General features: G+C 36.7%; 1 protein-coding gene across 7 annotated transcripts in view; it reads right to left on the bottom strand.

Annotated features, from left to right (window-relative positions):
- The window catches only part of LOC147369959 (uncharacterized), a 650,726-nt gene that overhangs the window by 81,686 nt on the left and 556,652 nt on the right, over positions 1–12,388 (bottom strand). The window contains exon 6 of one of the 7 annotated variants that reach the window (XR_015168200.1): positions 10,360–11,032. The exons of the other annotated variants lie outside the window; for them this stretch is intronic. The gene's annotated coding sequence lies outside the window, so the exon portion shown is untranslated. Of the gene's footprint in view, positions 1–10,359; positions 11,033–12,388 lie in introns of those variants that run through there. 7 annotated transcript variants of the gene reach the window in all.

Genomic DNA, 12,388 nt, shown 5'->3' with positions numbered 1-12,388 from the left:
TACATCAGTTGTTTCTAACTTAGTAGATATTTGAGATCTCTCCAGAAGCTGATGACAGACATATGAACACATGCACATAAAATGTGCATACATTTAATTTTTATGCTTGGAAATTTTATTTTATCCACATAAGTCATAAAAACACTGTTGACAAAATTACAGCTTTCTCATTATAATTTTTCATGCAAAATAACACTTCCTGAAAAATAATTTTAGCAAATTGCGCAAATAAAATCAAATATAAATTTTATTTCTGCATAAAAGTTAATTTCAACAGACAGCTGCCATTGTTTAGCTTGAGAAACTAAAAACATGTATGGTATGTTCAATTTATTTAGATATTAAATGATTTCACATTTTGTATTTTTATGGTAGCAAGGCTTTAAAATAAAACCTCACATAAATATACTTTAGAAAATGATATCAAAGCTCTCATGGTTCACTTTACAACATCTTTATAGAATTACAGAATGGCATAAATGAGTAACTGAATTTTATAAGAATATGACTTGAATTTTTATCAATATCATTGTCCTCAAACCCAAGAGGTCATCTGGTAAAGTCTGTATCAACCCTCATAAAAATGTATTTTAGCACTGAAACACTGGCATAGTTATCTATCTCAGCATCTCTTTCAAAATGGTGACATGGCCAAAATACTTCTAAATTATAGGATCATCATTCAAGATATACATAAGAATCTTGAATCAACCTATTTTTCCCATTAATAAAGTCAAATTTAATATCCAAGATACCTAGCAGTGAATAAATATATTATTATAAAGAAATTTTAAAATCAGTTGCAGGAATGAGCAATACAACAGAAAATTAAGAGCACAAGTCATTTATAATAGCATAAACATAATAAAATGCTTAGAAGTAAATATAATGAAAGTAGAAAATTTGTACTCTTAAAAACTATAAAATACTGTTGAGAAAGTTAAAGAGAACCTAAATAAATGGAAAGACATCTCATATTCAAAAAACTTAATATTGTAAAAAAGGGAATACTTTCCAAATTGGTCTACAGATTTAAAGTAATTCATATTAAAATTCTAGCTAGCTTTTCTGCAGAACTGACAAACTAATACTAAAATTCCTATGGAAATGCCAGGAACTCACACTGTCCAGAATAATCAATACAGTTTTAAAATTATGCTTTGTGAAGATGTCTTTTATGTTAATTATTAATAGAAGAAGAGGATTACCAATGTTTAGGTTTATCTAGTCCTATTACTGGTGCTTTTTTTGGTAACTTTTTTCCTAGTTAAATGGAAGATTCTTTAAATTTTATAGTGCTTCACAGATTTCAAAAGTTTGTCATACATGATTTCACATAATCCATAATAATTTTTTCTTTAATCCGCTACCTTTATACTGCCCCTCCTTCCTTCCCTCTCCCCACTGGCAACCACTAGCTTATTCTCTATATCTGTGAGGCTGCTTCTTTTTTTTTTTTTATTTTATTTTTAAACTTTACAAATTGTATTAGTTTTGCCAAATATCAAAATGAAGCTGCCACAGGTATACATGTGTTCCCCATCCTGAACCCTCCTCCCTCCTCCCTCCCCATACCATCCCTCTGGGTCGTCCCAGTGCACTAGCCCCAAGCATCCAGTATCGTGCATCGAACCTGGACTGGCAACTCGTTTCATACATGATATTATACATGTTTCAATGCCATTCTCACAAATCTTCCCATCCTCTCCCTCTGCAACAGAATCCATAAGACTGTTCTATACATCAGTGTCTCTTTTGCTGTCTCGTACACAGGGTTATTGTTAGCATCTTTCTAAATTCCATATATATGCATTAGTATACTGTATTGGTGTTTTTCTTTCTGGCTTACTTCACTCTGTATAATAGGCTCCAGTTTCATCCACCTCATTAAAACTGATTCAAATGTATTCTTTTTAATGGCTGAGTAATACTCCATTGTGTATACGTACCACAGCTTTCTTATCCATTCATCTGCTGATGGACATCTAGGTTGCTTCCATGTCCTGGCTATTATAAACAGTGCTGCGATGAACATTGGGGTACACGTGTCTCTTTCCCTTCTGGTTTCCTCACTGCTGGGCATACACACGGAGGCTGCTTCTTCTTTGTTTTAGTCTCTAGTTGGATGCATTTTTTTTTAGATTTCACATATAAGTGATATCATACAGTATACGTCTTTTATCTGACTTATTTCACTTAGCATAATGCCTACCAAATCCATCCATGTTGATGTCAATGGCAAAATTTCATTCTTTTCCATGGCTGAGTAGTATTTCATCATAGATAAATATATAATCACACCACATCTTCTTTACCCATTCATCTGTTGATGGACACTTAGGTTGCTTCCATATCGTGACAATTATAAATAATGCTCCCATGAACATTGGGGTACATTTTTCATTTTGAATAAGACTTTTGTTTTTTTCAGATACATACCCTGGAGTGGAATTGTGTCTTACGACAGTCGATTTTTAGGTTTTTGACAAATCTGTATATTGTTTTCCACAATGGCTGCATCAATTTACATTCCCTCTAGCCCTGTAGGAGAGTTCCCTTTACTCCTCATCTCCATCAGTGATTGTTATTTATCTTCTTTTTGATGATACCATTCTGACAGGTGAGGTGCTGTCTCAAGGTAGTTTTGATTTGCATTTCCCTGATAAATAGTGATGTTGAGCATGTGCCTGTTTGCCATTTGCATTTCCTCTTTGTGATCGTTATTTTTTTATATTCATTCAAGTAAGTGCCTGAGATTTTTTTCATTTCTTCTTAAAGAACCCCTTTAGTATTTCTTGTATAGCAAGTCTTCTAATGGAAAATAATCTTAGTTTTTGTTTATCTGGGAATGTTTTAATTTCTCCTTAATTTTCTGACTGTTTTGTTGGATACAGGATTCTTGGTTAACAGTCTTTTTCTTTCAACACCGAAATAGGTTATTTCAATGTTGGACACTACAGAGAACAAATGCACACACTGCTTTCTAGCCAACAATGGTTTTTGATGCGAAACCTAATGTTAATCTTATTGAGGATAATTTCAAGTGATAAATCATTTTTCCCTTGCTGCATTCAACATTCCTCTCTTTGCCTTTAGTTTCAGTGGTTTTTTTATGATGTGCTTAGATGTGAACCTACAACTCTATCCTACTTGGAGCTCTTTGAAGTTCTTGGATATATTGATTAAAGTGAAGTGAAGTGAAAGTTGCTCAGTTATGTCTGACTCTTTGCAACTCCATGGACTATACAGTCCATAGAATTCTCTAGGCCAGAATATTGGAGTGGGTAGCCTTTCCCTTAACCAAGAGATCTTTCCAAGTCAGGGGTCAAACCCAGGCCTCCCACACTGCAGGTGGATTCTTTACCAGCTGAGCCACAAGGGAAGCCCAAGCTTTTAATCAAATCTGGGAAACTGTTGACCCTAATCTCTAAATATTGTTTCTGATCCTTTACCTCTCTCCTTGGCTTCTGCAACTCTCATTACATATATATTTTTATTATTGATGGTGACTTATATATCTCTAATTTTCTAGTTATTTTTCTTCATTGCTTTTTTTTTTTCTGTTTCAGATTATATAATCTCAGTTAAGCTGCTTTCAGGTTTACTGATTTTTTTTTCCTCTGACAATACAAATCTACTCTTCAGTCTCTACTTTGTATTTTTCACTTTAGGTATTGTACTTTCAATTTCTGACTATCTATTTGGTCCTTTTTAAAATAAATTTTACCTCCTTACAGACATTGTCTATATATTGGTACATTATTCTCATGAGTGCTCAGTTGCTAGATATGTTTGATGTTTTGTGGACCCCCTAGACTGTAACCTGCCAGACTCCTCTGTCCATGGAATTTTCCAGACAAGAACACTGGAGTAGGTTGCCATTTCCTACTTCAGAAGATCTTCTCAAGCCAGGGATCAAACCCGCATCTCTGGTGTCTCCTGCATTGGCAGGTGGATTCTTTACTACTGTTGCCACCTGGGAAGACCTTACTTTCTTTTAATTTTTAGACACTCTTTCTTTTAGTTCTTTTCACATATTTATAATAGTTATTTTAGATCTTTCTCAACTACAGTATCTTGGCTTACTCAAGAACAGGTTCTATTGATTAAATTTTTTCCTGTGCATGGGCCATACTTGTCTGCTTCTTTGCAAATCTGGTACATTAGTGTTGAAACTAGACATTCAAATAATATAATGTTTATATTATTTTACTGTATATTGTTTATATATTCACTATATATTTATGTTATTATACTATATATATTTTTTTAATATATCTTTTTGTTGTTCAGTCACCAAGTTGTGTCTGACTCTTTGTGACCCCAAGGAATGCAGTGAGTTAGGCTTCCCTGTCCTTCACTGTCTCCCAGAGTTTGCTCAGACTCATGTCCATTGAGTCAGTGATGCTATCCAATCATCTCATGTTCTGTTGCCCCCTTCTCTGGCCCTCAGTCTTTCCCAGCATCAGGGTCTTTCCCAATGAGTAGGCTTTTTGCATCCAGTGACCAAAGTGTTGGAACTTCAGTTTCAGCATCAGTCCTTCCAATGAACATTCAGGATTGATTTCCTTCAGGATTGACTGGTTTGACCTCCTTGCTGTCCAAGGGACTCTCAAGAGTCTTCTCCAACACCACAGTTCAAAAGCATCAATTCTTCTGTGCTCACACTTCTTTATGGTCCAACTCTTACATCCATACAGGACTACTGGAAAAACCATAGCTTTGACTAGATGGACCTTTGTCAGCAAAGCAATGTCTCTGCTTTTTAATACGCTGTCTAGGTTAGTCATAGCTTTTCTTCTAAGAAGCAAGCATCTTTTAATTTCATGGCCACAGTCACCATCTGCAATTATTTTGGAGCCCAAGAAAATAAAGTCTGTCACTGTTTCCATTGCTTCCCATCTCTTTACCATGAAGTTATGGGACTGGATGCCATGATCTTTGGTTTTGGAATATTGAGTTTAAGCCAGCTTTTAACTCTCCTCTTTCACCTTCATCAAGAGGCTCTTAAGTTCCTCTTCACTTTCTGCCATAAGGGTGGTGTCATCTGCATATCTGAGGTTATTGATATTTCTCCTTCTCAAACTAGTTTTAAAAATTGAAGAGGATGAAACTCAAATGCATTCTATGAAGTCACCATTACTGTGATACCAAATTCAGAAAAAGAAACTACAACAAATGAAAATTACAGGTCAATAGCTCTGATGAATATAGACGCAAAAATTCTCAATAAATGGGATAAAATAACTGTAAATGAAACAACTGACAAAGGATTAATCTCCAGAATATATAAGCAGTTCACACAGTTCAATATCAGGTAAACAAAAGCCCAATCAAAAAATGGGCAGAAGACCTAAACAGATGCTTCTCCAAGGAGATATATAGATAGCCAATAAACACACAAACAGATGCTCAACATCACTAAATATTAGAGAAATGAAAAAAAATAAATAAATAAACTACAGTGAGGTATCACCTCACACCTGTCAGAATGACCACCATCAAAAAATCTACGATCAGTCAATGCTGGAGAAGATGTGGAGACAAGGGAACCCTCTTGCACTGTTGGTGGAAATGTAAATTGATACAGCCACTATGAGAACAGTAGGGACACTCCTTTAAAAACTAGGAATAGAACTTCCTTATGATCCAATAATTTCACTACTGGGCATATACCCTGGGAAAACCTCAATTCTAAAAGACACATGTACCCCAACGTTCATAGCAGCACTATTTACAATAGCTAGGACATGGAAGCAACCTAGATGTCCACGGACAGATGAACGGATAAAGATGTGGTACATATACACAATGGAATATTGCTTAACCATAAAATGAATAGTGAAGTAAGCCAGAAAGAAAACCACCAATACAGTATACTAATGCATATATATGGAATTTAGAAAGATGGTAACAATAACCCTGTGTACGAGACAGCAAAAGAGACACTGATGTATAGATCAGTCTTATGGACTCTGTGGGAGAGGGAGAGGGTGGGGAGATTTGGGAGAATAGCATTGAAACATGTATAATATCATGTATGAAACGAGTCGCCAGTCCAGGTTCGATGCATGGTACTGGATGCTTGGGGCTGGTGCACTGGGACGACCCAGAGGGAGGGTAGGGGAGGGAGGAGGGAGGAGGGTTCAGGATGAGGAACGCGGGTATACCTGTGGTGGATTCATTTCGATATTTGGCAAAACTAATACAATATTGTAAAGTTTAAAAATAAAATAAAATTAAAATGAATGATTTTGTGTAGGTGAGTGAGATGGATGTACCTAAAACCTGTTATGCAGAGTAAAGTAATTCAGAAAGAGAAAAAAAATGTATATTAATGCACATATATGGAATCTAGAAAATGGTATTAATAAACCTATTTGCAGGGAAGGAATGAAGACACAGATGCAGAGACAGACTTGTGGATACAGTGGGGTAAGGAGAGAGTGGGACAATGGAGAAAGTAGCCTTGACATATATACACTACCATGTGTAAAATAGAGAGCTGGTGGGAATTGCTATATAACGCGGGGAAGTTCTGCTCTGTGATGACCTAGAGGGGTGGAGGGGGACAGGGGAGGGAAGTTCAAGAGGGAGGTCATAGGTGTATAATTATAGCTGATTTGTGTTCTTGTATGGCAGAAACCAATACAACATTGTAAAGCAATTTTCCTCCAATTAAAAAATAATTTTTTTAAAAAAGGAGAAAAATTCTCAACAAAATACTAGCAAACCAAATTCAACAATACATAAAAGGTTCACACACCATGATCAAGTAAGATTTATCCTAGGGATGCAAGAATGATTTCATGTCAGCCAATCCATGTGATATACCATATTAACACAAGAAAGAATAAAACACATGAGCATCTCAATAGACACAGCAAGAGCATTTGACAAAATTTAACATTCATTTGTGAAAAAAAAAAAAAACTCTCATCAAAGTTGATACAGAAGGAACATATCTCATCATAATAAAGGCAATTTATGACAAACTCACAGCCTATTTAACATACATTAGAAGTGATATTTAACATAGTTGAAAGTCCTAGTCATAGCAGTCATACAAGATATAAAAGCATCCAAATTGAATGGGAAGTAGTAAACTATCATTATATGTAGATGACACAATACTATATACAGAGACCACTAAAGCCCCCCTCAAAGGCTATTGGAATAAATGAATTCAGTAAAGTTGCAGGATATAATCTTAACATACAGAAATCTGTTGCTTTTCTATACAATAATAATGAACTGTGAGAAAGTAGGAAAAAATCCTCTTTAAAATTGCATCAAAAGAAATTAAACACCTAGAAATAAGTCTAAGCAGGGCAAAAAACTAGTTTCTGAAAATTACAAAACTTGATAGAGGAAATTAAAAATGATACAAAGAAATGGAAAGATATCCTGAGCTCTTGTACTGGAGGAATTAATATTGTTAAAATATTAACAAAAGCAATCTACAGATTTAATGCAATTCTTACTAAATTCCAAGCTTGCGGCTCAGACAGTAAACAGTCTGCCTGCAATGCAGGAGACCTGGGTTCGATCCCTGGGTTGTGAAGATCCCCTGGAGGAGAAAATGGTAACCCGCTCTAGTATTCTTGCCTGGAGAATCCCATGGACAAAGGAGCCTGGAGGGCTACGTCCATGGGGTCACAAAAGTTGGACGTGACTAAGCAACTAACACTTTTACTTTCTATTAAATACCAATGATATTTTTCACAAAACTAGAACAAATAATTCTAAAATGTGCATGGAACCACAAAAGTTTCTGAATTGCTAAAGCAATACTGAGAAAAAAAGAACGAAGTCACAGTAATCAACTCAGTATGGTATCGGCACAGACACATATCTCAACGGAATAGAATAAAGAGCCAGAAATAAACCCATGAACTAATGGTCAATCAATCTACAAAAAAAGAAGCAGAAATAGATAATGGAGAAAATATAGTCTCTTCAATAAGTGGTGCTGGGAAATCTAGAAAGCTACACATAAAACAATGAAATTAGAATATTTCCTCACACCATATAGAAAAATAAATGCAAAATGTATTAAAGATCTAAGTGCAAAATCTGAAACCATAAAACTCCTGGAAGAAAATATAGGAACAATACTCTTTGACATAAATCATAGCAATATTTTTTGAATCTGTCTTCTAAGGCAAAATAAATAAAAGCAAAAATAAATGGTACCAAATTAAACTTTTTACATAAGTTTAAATGGTACCAAATTAAGCTTTTTACATAAAGGAGTCCATCAACAAAACAAAAAGACAACCTACAGAATAGAATAAAATATTAGCAAAAGATATAACCAACAAAGAGTTAACATTCAAACTACATAAACAACTTATGCAACTCAATAACAACAATGGCAACCAATTTAAAAATGGGCAGAAGATCTCAATAGACATTTTCCCTTGGAAGACACAGATGGCGAACAGGCATGTAAAAATGTGCTCAACATCACTAATTATTAGAAAATGCTAATTAAAGCCAGAATGAGGTGTCATTTCACACCTGTCAAAACGGTTATCATCAAAAAGAGCACAAATAACAAATGTTGGTGAAGATGTGGAGAAAAAGGAACCCTGGCACACTGTTGGTGGGAATATAAGCCATTGTGGAAAAAAGTATGGTGATTCCTCATAAAAGTGAAAATAGAACTTCCATACAATCCAGCAACTCCACTCCTAGGTATATGTCTAACAGAATGAAAACACTAACTCAAAAAGATACATGCACCCCAATATTCATAGCAACATTATTTGTAATACTAAAGATCAGAAGCAAACTATTCCATTAATGGATACACGAGTAAAGAAGATTAATATATACACAATGAACTATTTCTCAGCTGTAAAATTAGTGGCTGAGATTTGGAGCAGTATGGATGAACCTGGAGAATATCACATTTCACTAATGTGAAATCTTAAAAAATGAAACAAATAAATATAGCAAAACAGAAAGAGACTCACAAGTATGGAGAACACACTGATATTTACCAGAGGGAATGGAAGAGACGCAGGGTGGGGATAGGTGACTGAGAGGTACAGTCTACTATGTGTAAAATGGATAGGCTACAGGGAGGTACTGTACAGCACAGGGAAATATAGCTATTATTTTGTGATGATTTTAAGTGGAGTATAATCAGCAAACATGTTCAGCCACTATGCAGAATACCTACCTGAAACTAATATGAAATTGTAAATCAGTTATACTTCATTAAAATAAATGAACTTAAATCATTATTATTTGCAGATCAAAATGCTAATTGAATTCAAAAAGTAAAATAAAAATAAAATTTATAAACGTTTCATACACAGAGAGAGAAACTTTTGTTTAACAGCAATGCCATCTCCAAGTAGAAATCTGTAAAATCCCATTCACTCAGACGGTAAAGAATCCGCCCGCAATATGGGAGGCCTCAGTTCGATCCCTGGGTTGGGAAGATCCCCTGGAGGAGGACATGGCAACCCACTCCAGTTTTCTTGCCTGGAGAATGCCCATGGATGGAGGAGCCGGGTGGGCTACAGTCCATTGGGTTGCAAAGGGTCAAACACGACTGACTGACTAAACACATTCACAATAACAAAATAATTAAAACTATTCCATTAAGGAATCCTACCATATTCTTCTGTGGGAAGAATTCAAAACTGTAAAGCAGGCCTCCATCATCCTCCGCATTTGTGGGAGGTAGCCTCTAACACCCTGAGGAGGCTTACCTCCCGGTGTATATCCCCTGCACAATGCCCTAACTTTGTGAACTGGACATAATCATTCACTTCTGTTGAATGGAATACGGCAAAAGTAATGGACTTCTGAGATCTATCACTTCTGAGATCAGTTACAAAAATACTCTAGTTTCTGTTTGCTCAGCCTCTATCATTCTCTCTCTGGTTCTGAAGGAAGTCGGAGGCCATGTTGCTGACTTGTAGTGAAACCCATACAGCAAAACACTGACAGACCCCGAAGAACTGGATCCTGACACCAACCTGAAAGCGGTCTACCCCAGTCTAGCCTTGAGATGACTGCAGCCCCAGCTGGCACATTGATAGCAGGTTTATAAAAGACCTTGAGGTAGAGCCCTCCTGCAGAACCATACCAGAACTCCTGAGGCAAGCCGCATAATGCTTCTGCACCCTGTTTTCTTTTCCATAAAATAAAGAAAATAAAATCGACCAGGATGAGTTGTTTCATGGGGATTAAGATTACAATCCTTGTAAGAGTGTGTGTCTGTGTATGTCTGTGTGTATGCAATAAACAGGTACAAATACTCAGTTTCACTGGTAGTAATGGAAATGCACATTAAATTAATGAAAAATTTTACCAGTAGATTATCAATAAAGGCTGATAATATAAAGTGTTGATGAGGATGTGAGAGGAGTTCTCTTACCATTGGGGGAAGAGATACAAACAAGCATAAACTGCTTAGAGAAAATTTTAGAATATCCAGGAAAATCAATCAATCACTTAGAAATCTATCTCAGAGACATAAAGATTTCTTTACATTTGTAAACAAAAATTTAAATTAGTCCAATGTCTATCAGTAGGGAAATGGTTAAGATACTTAGTACTCAGTTCAGTTCAGTTCGGTCGCTCAGTCTTTGCGACCCCATGAACTGCAGCATGCCAGGCCTCCCTGTCCATCACCAACTCCCGGAGTTCACTGAGACTCACGTCCATCAAGTCAGTAATGCCATCCAGCCATCTCATCCTTTGTCGTCCCCTTCTCCTCCTGCCCCCAATCCCTCCCAGCATCACAGTCTTTTCCAATGAGTCAGCTCTTTGCATGAGGTGGCCAAAGTACTGGAGTTTCAGCTTTAGCATCATTCCTTCCAAAGAAATCCCAGGGCTGATCTCCTTCAGAATGGACAGGTTGGATCTCCTTGCAGTCCAAGGGACTCAAGAGTCTTCTCCAAAACCACAGTTCAAAGACATCAATTCTTCGGCGCTCAGCCTTCTTCACAGTCTAACTCTCACATCCATACATGACCACAGGAAAAACCATAGCCTTGACTAGACGGACCTTTGTTGGCAAAGTAATGTCTCTGCTAGCCACACTTAAAAACAGTATGAAAAAGCCGACAAAAGACACATATACCAAAATATTGATTCATTTTACTTCAAGTGAAAAAAATTTTTAAATTATATGTGGAATATACACACACACACACACACATACACACACACGTGTGTGCTGTGCTATCACTTCAGTCACGTCTGACTCTTTGTAACCCTATGGACTGTAGCCCACCAGGCTCCTCTGTCCATGGGATTCTCCAGGCAAGAATACTGGAGTGGGTGGCCCTGCTCTCCTCCGGGAGGTCTTCCCAACCCAGGGATCAAACCCATATCTCTTATGTCTCTTGAATTGGCAACCAGGTTCTTTACCACTAGTACCACCTGGGAAGCCCATACATATGTACAAACATATGTAGTGTATAATACATATACGTAAACATGCATGTATACACATTCAATATATAGATATAAATAATAATATATGGACTTCCCTGGTGGCTCAGATGGTAATGTATCTGCTTGCAATGTGGGAGACTGGGGTTCAATCCCTGGGTTGGGAAGATCTCCTGGACATTCAATATATAGATATAAATAATAATATATATAACTATGCAAATATATAGAAAAGGTTTTTAGGACGCCTTCCAAATCATTTATGTTGGGTACCTAGAGCAAGACATGGAATCTTATTGCCAGAGGAATAAGGGGTGATGCCAAGGTTTTACTGCTGCTTTTGTTGTTGTTTTTCACTTACTAGTATTATTCTCAAATATTTTCACTTCTTTGAAAAGAGCATGCATTCTTGCATTACCTTTATGATTTATGTTTTGTTGCCACTTAGCATTCAAAAAATTTACTCAGTTAAAAATGTCACAACGTTTAGTTTTGTTTTACACTTCTTAGCCTAGTGTTTTTCTCCTATCATTATCCCTATTGCCTATTTAGTATTAAATTATCTGGCTATATTTCAGTGGAAGTGAACTGGCTTCCTTTTCTCTATTAAGAAAATACTATTGATGCTTTTGAACTGTGGTGTTGGAGAAGACTCTTGAGAGTCCCTTGGACTGCAAGGAGATCCAACCAGTCCATTCTGAAGGAGATCAGCCCTGGGATTTCTTTGGAAGGAATGATGCTAAAGCTGAAACTCCAGTACTTTGGCCACCTCATGCGAAAGGTTGACTCATTGGAAAAGACTGTGATGCTGGGAGGGATTGGGGGCAGGAGGAAAAGGGGACGACAGAGGATGAGATGGCTGGATGGTATCACTGACTTGATGGATGTGGGTTTGGGTGAACTCTGGGAGTTGGTGATGGACAGGGAGGCCTGGCGTGCTGCAATTCATGGGGTCACAAAGAGTCGG

Source organism: Bos grunniens, chromosome 7, assembly GCF_055505025.1.
Source record: "Bos grunniens cultivar Pamir isolate PY7600 chromosome 7, Bosgru_T2T1.0, whole genome shotgun sequence".
Taxonomy (NCBI): Eukaryota; Metazoa; Chordata; class Mammalia; order Artiodactyla; family Bovidae; genus Bos; species Bos grunniens.
The sequence above is the reverse complement of the archived record's forward strand: the minus strand, read 5'-3'. Positions and strand labels throughout refer to the sequence as shown.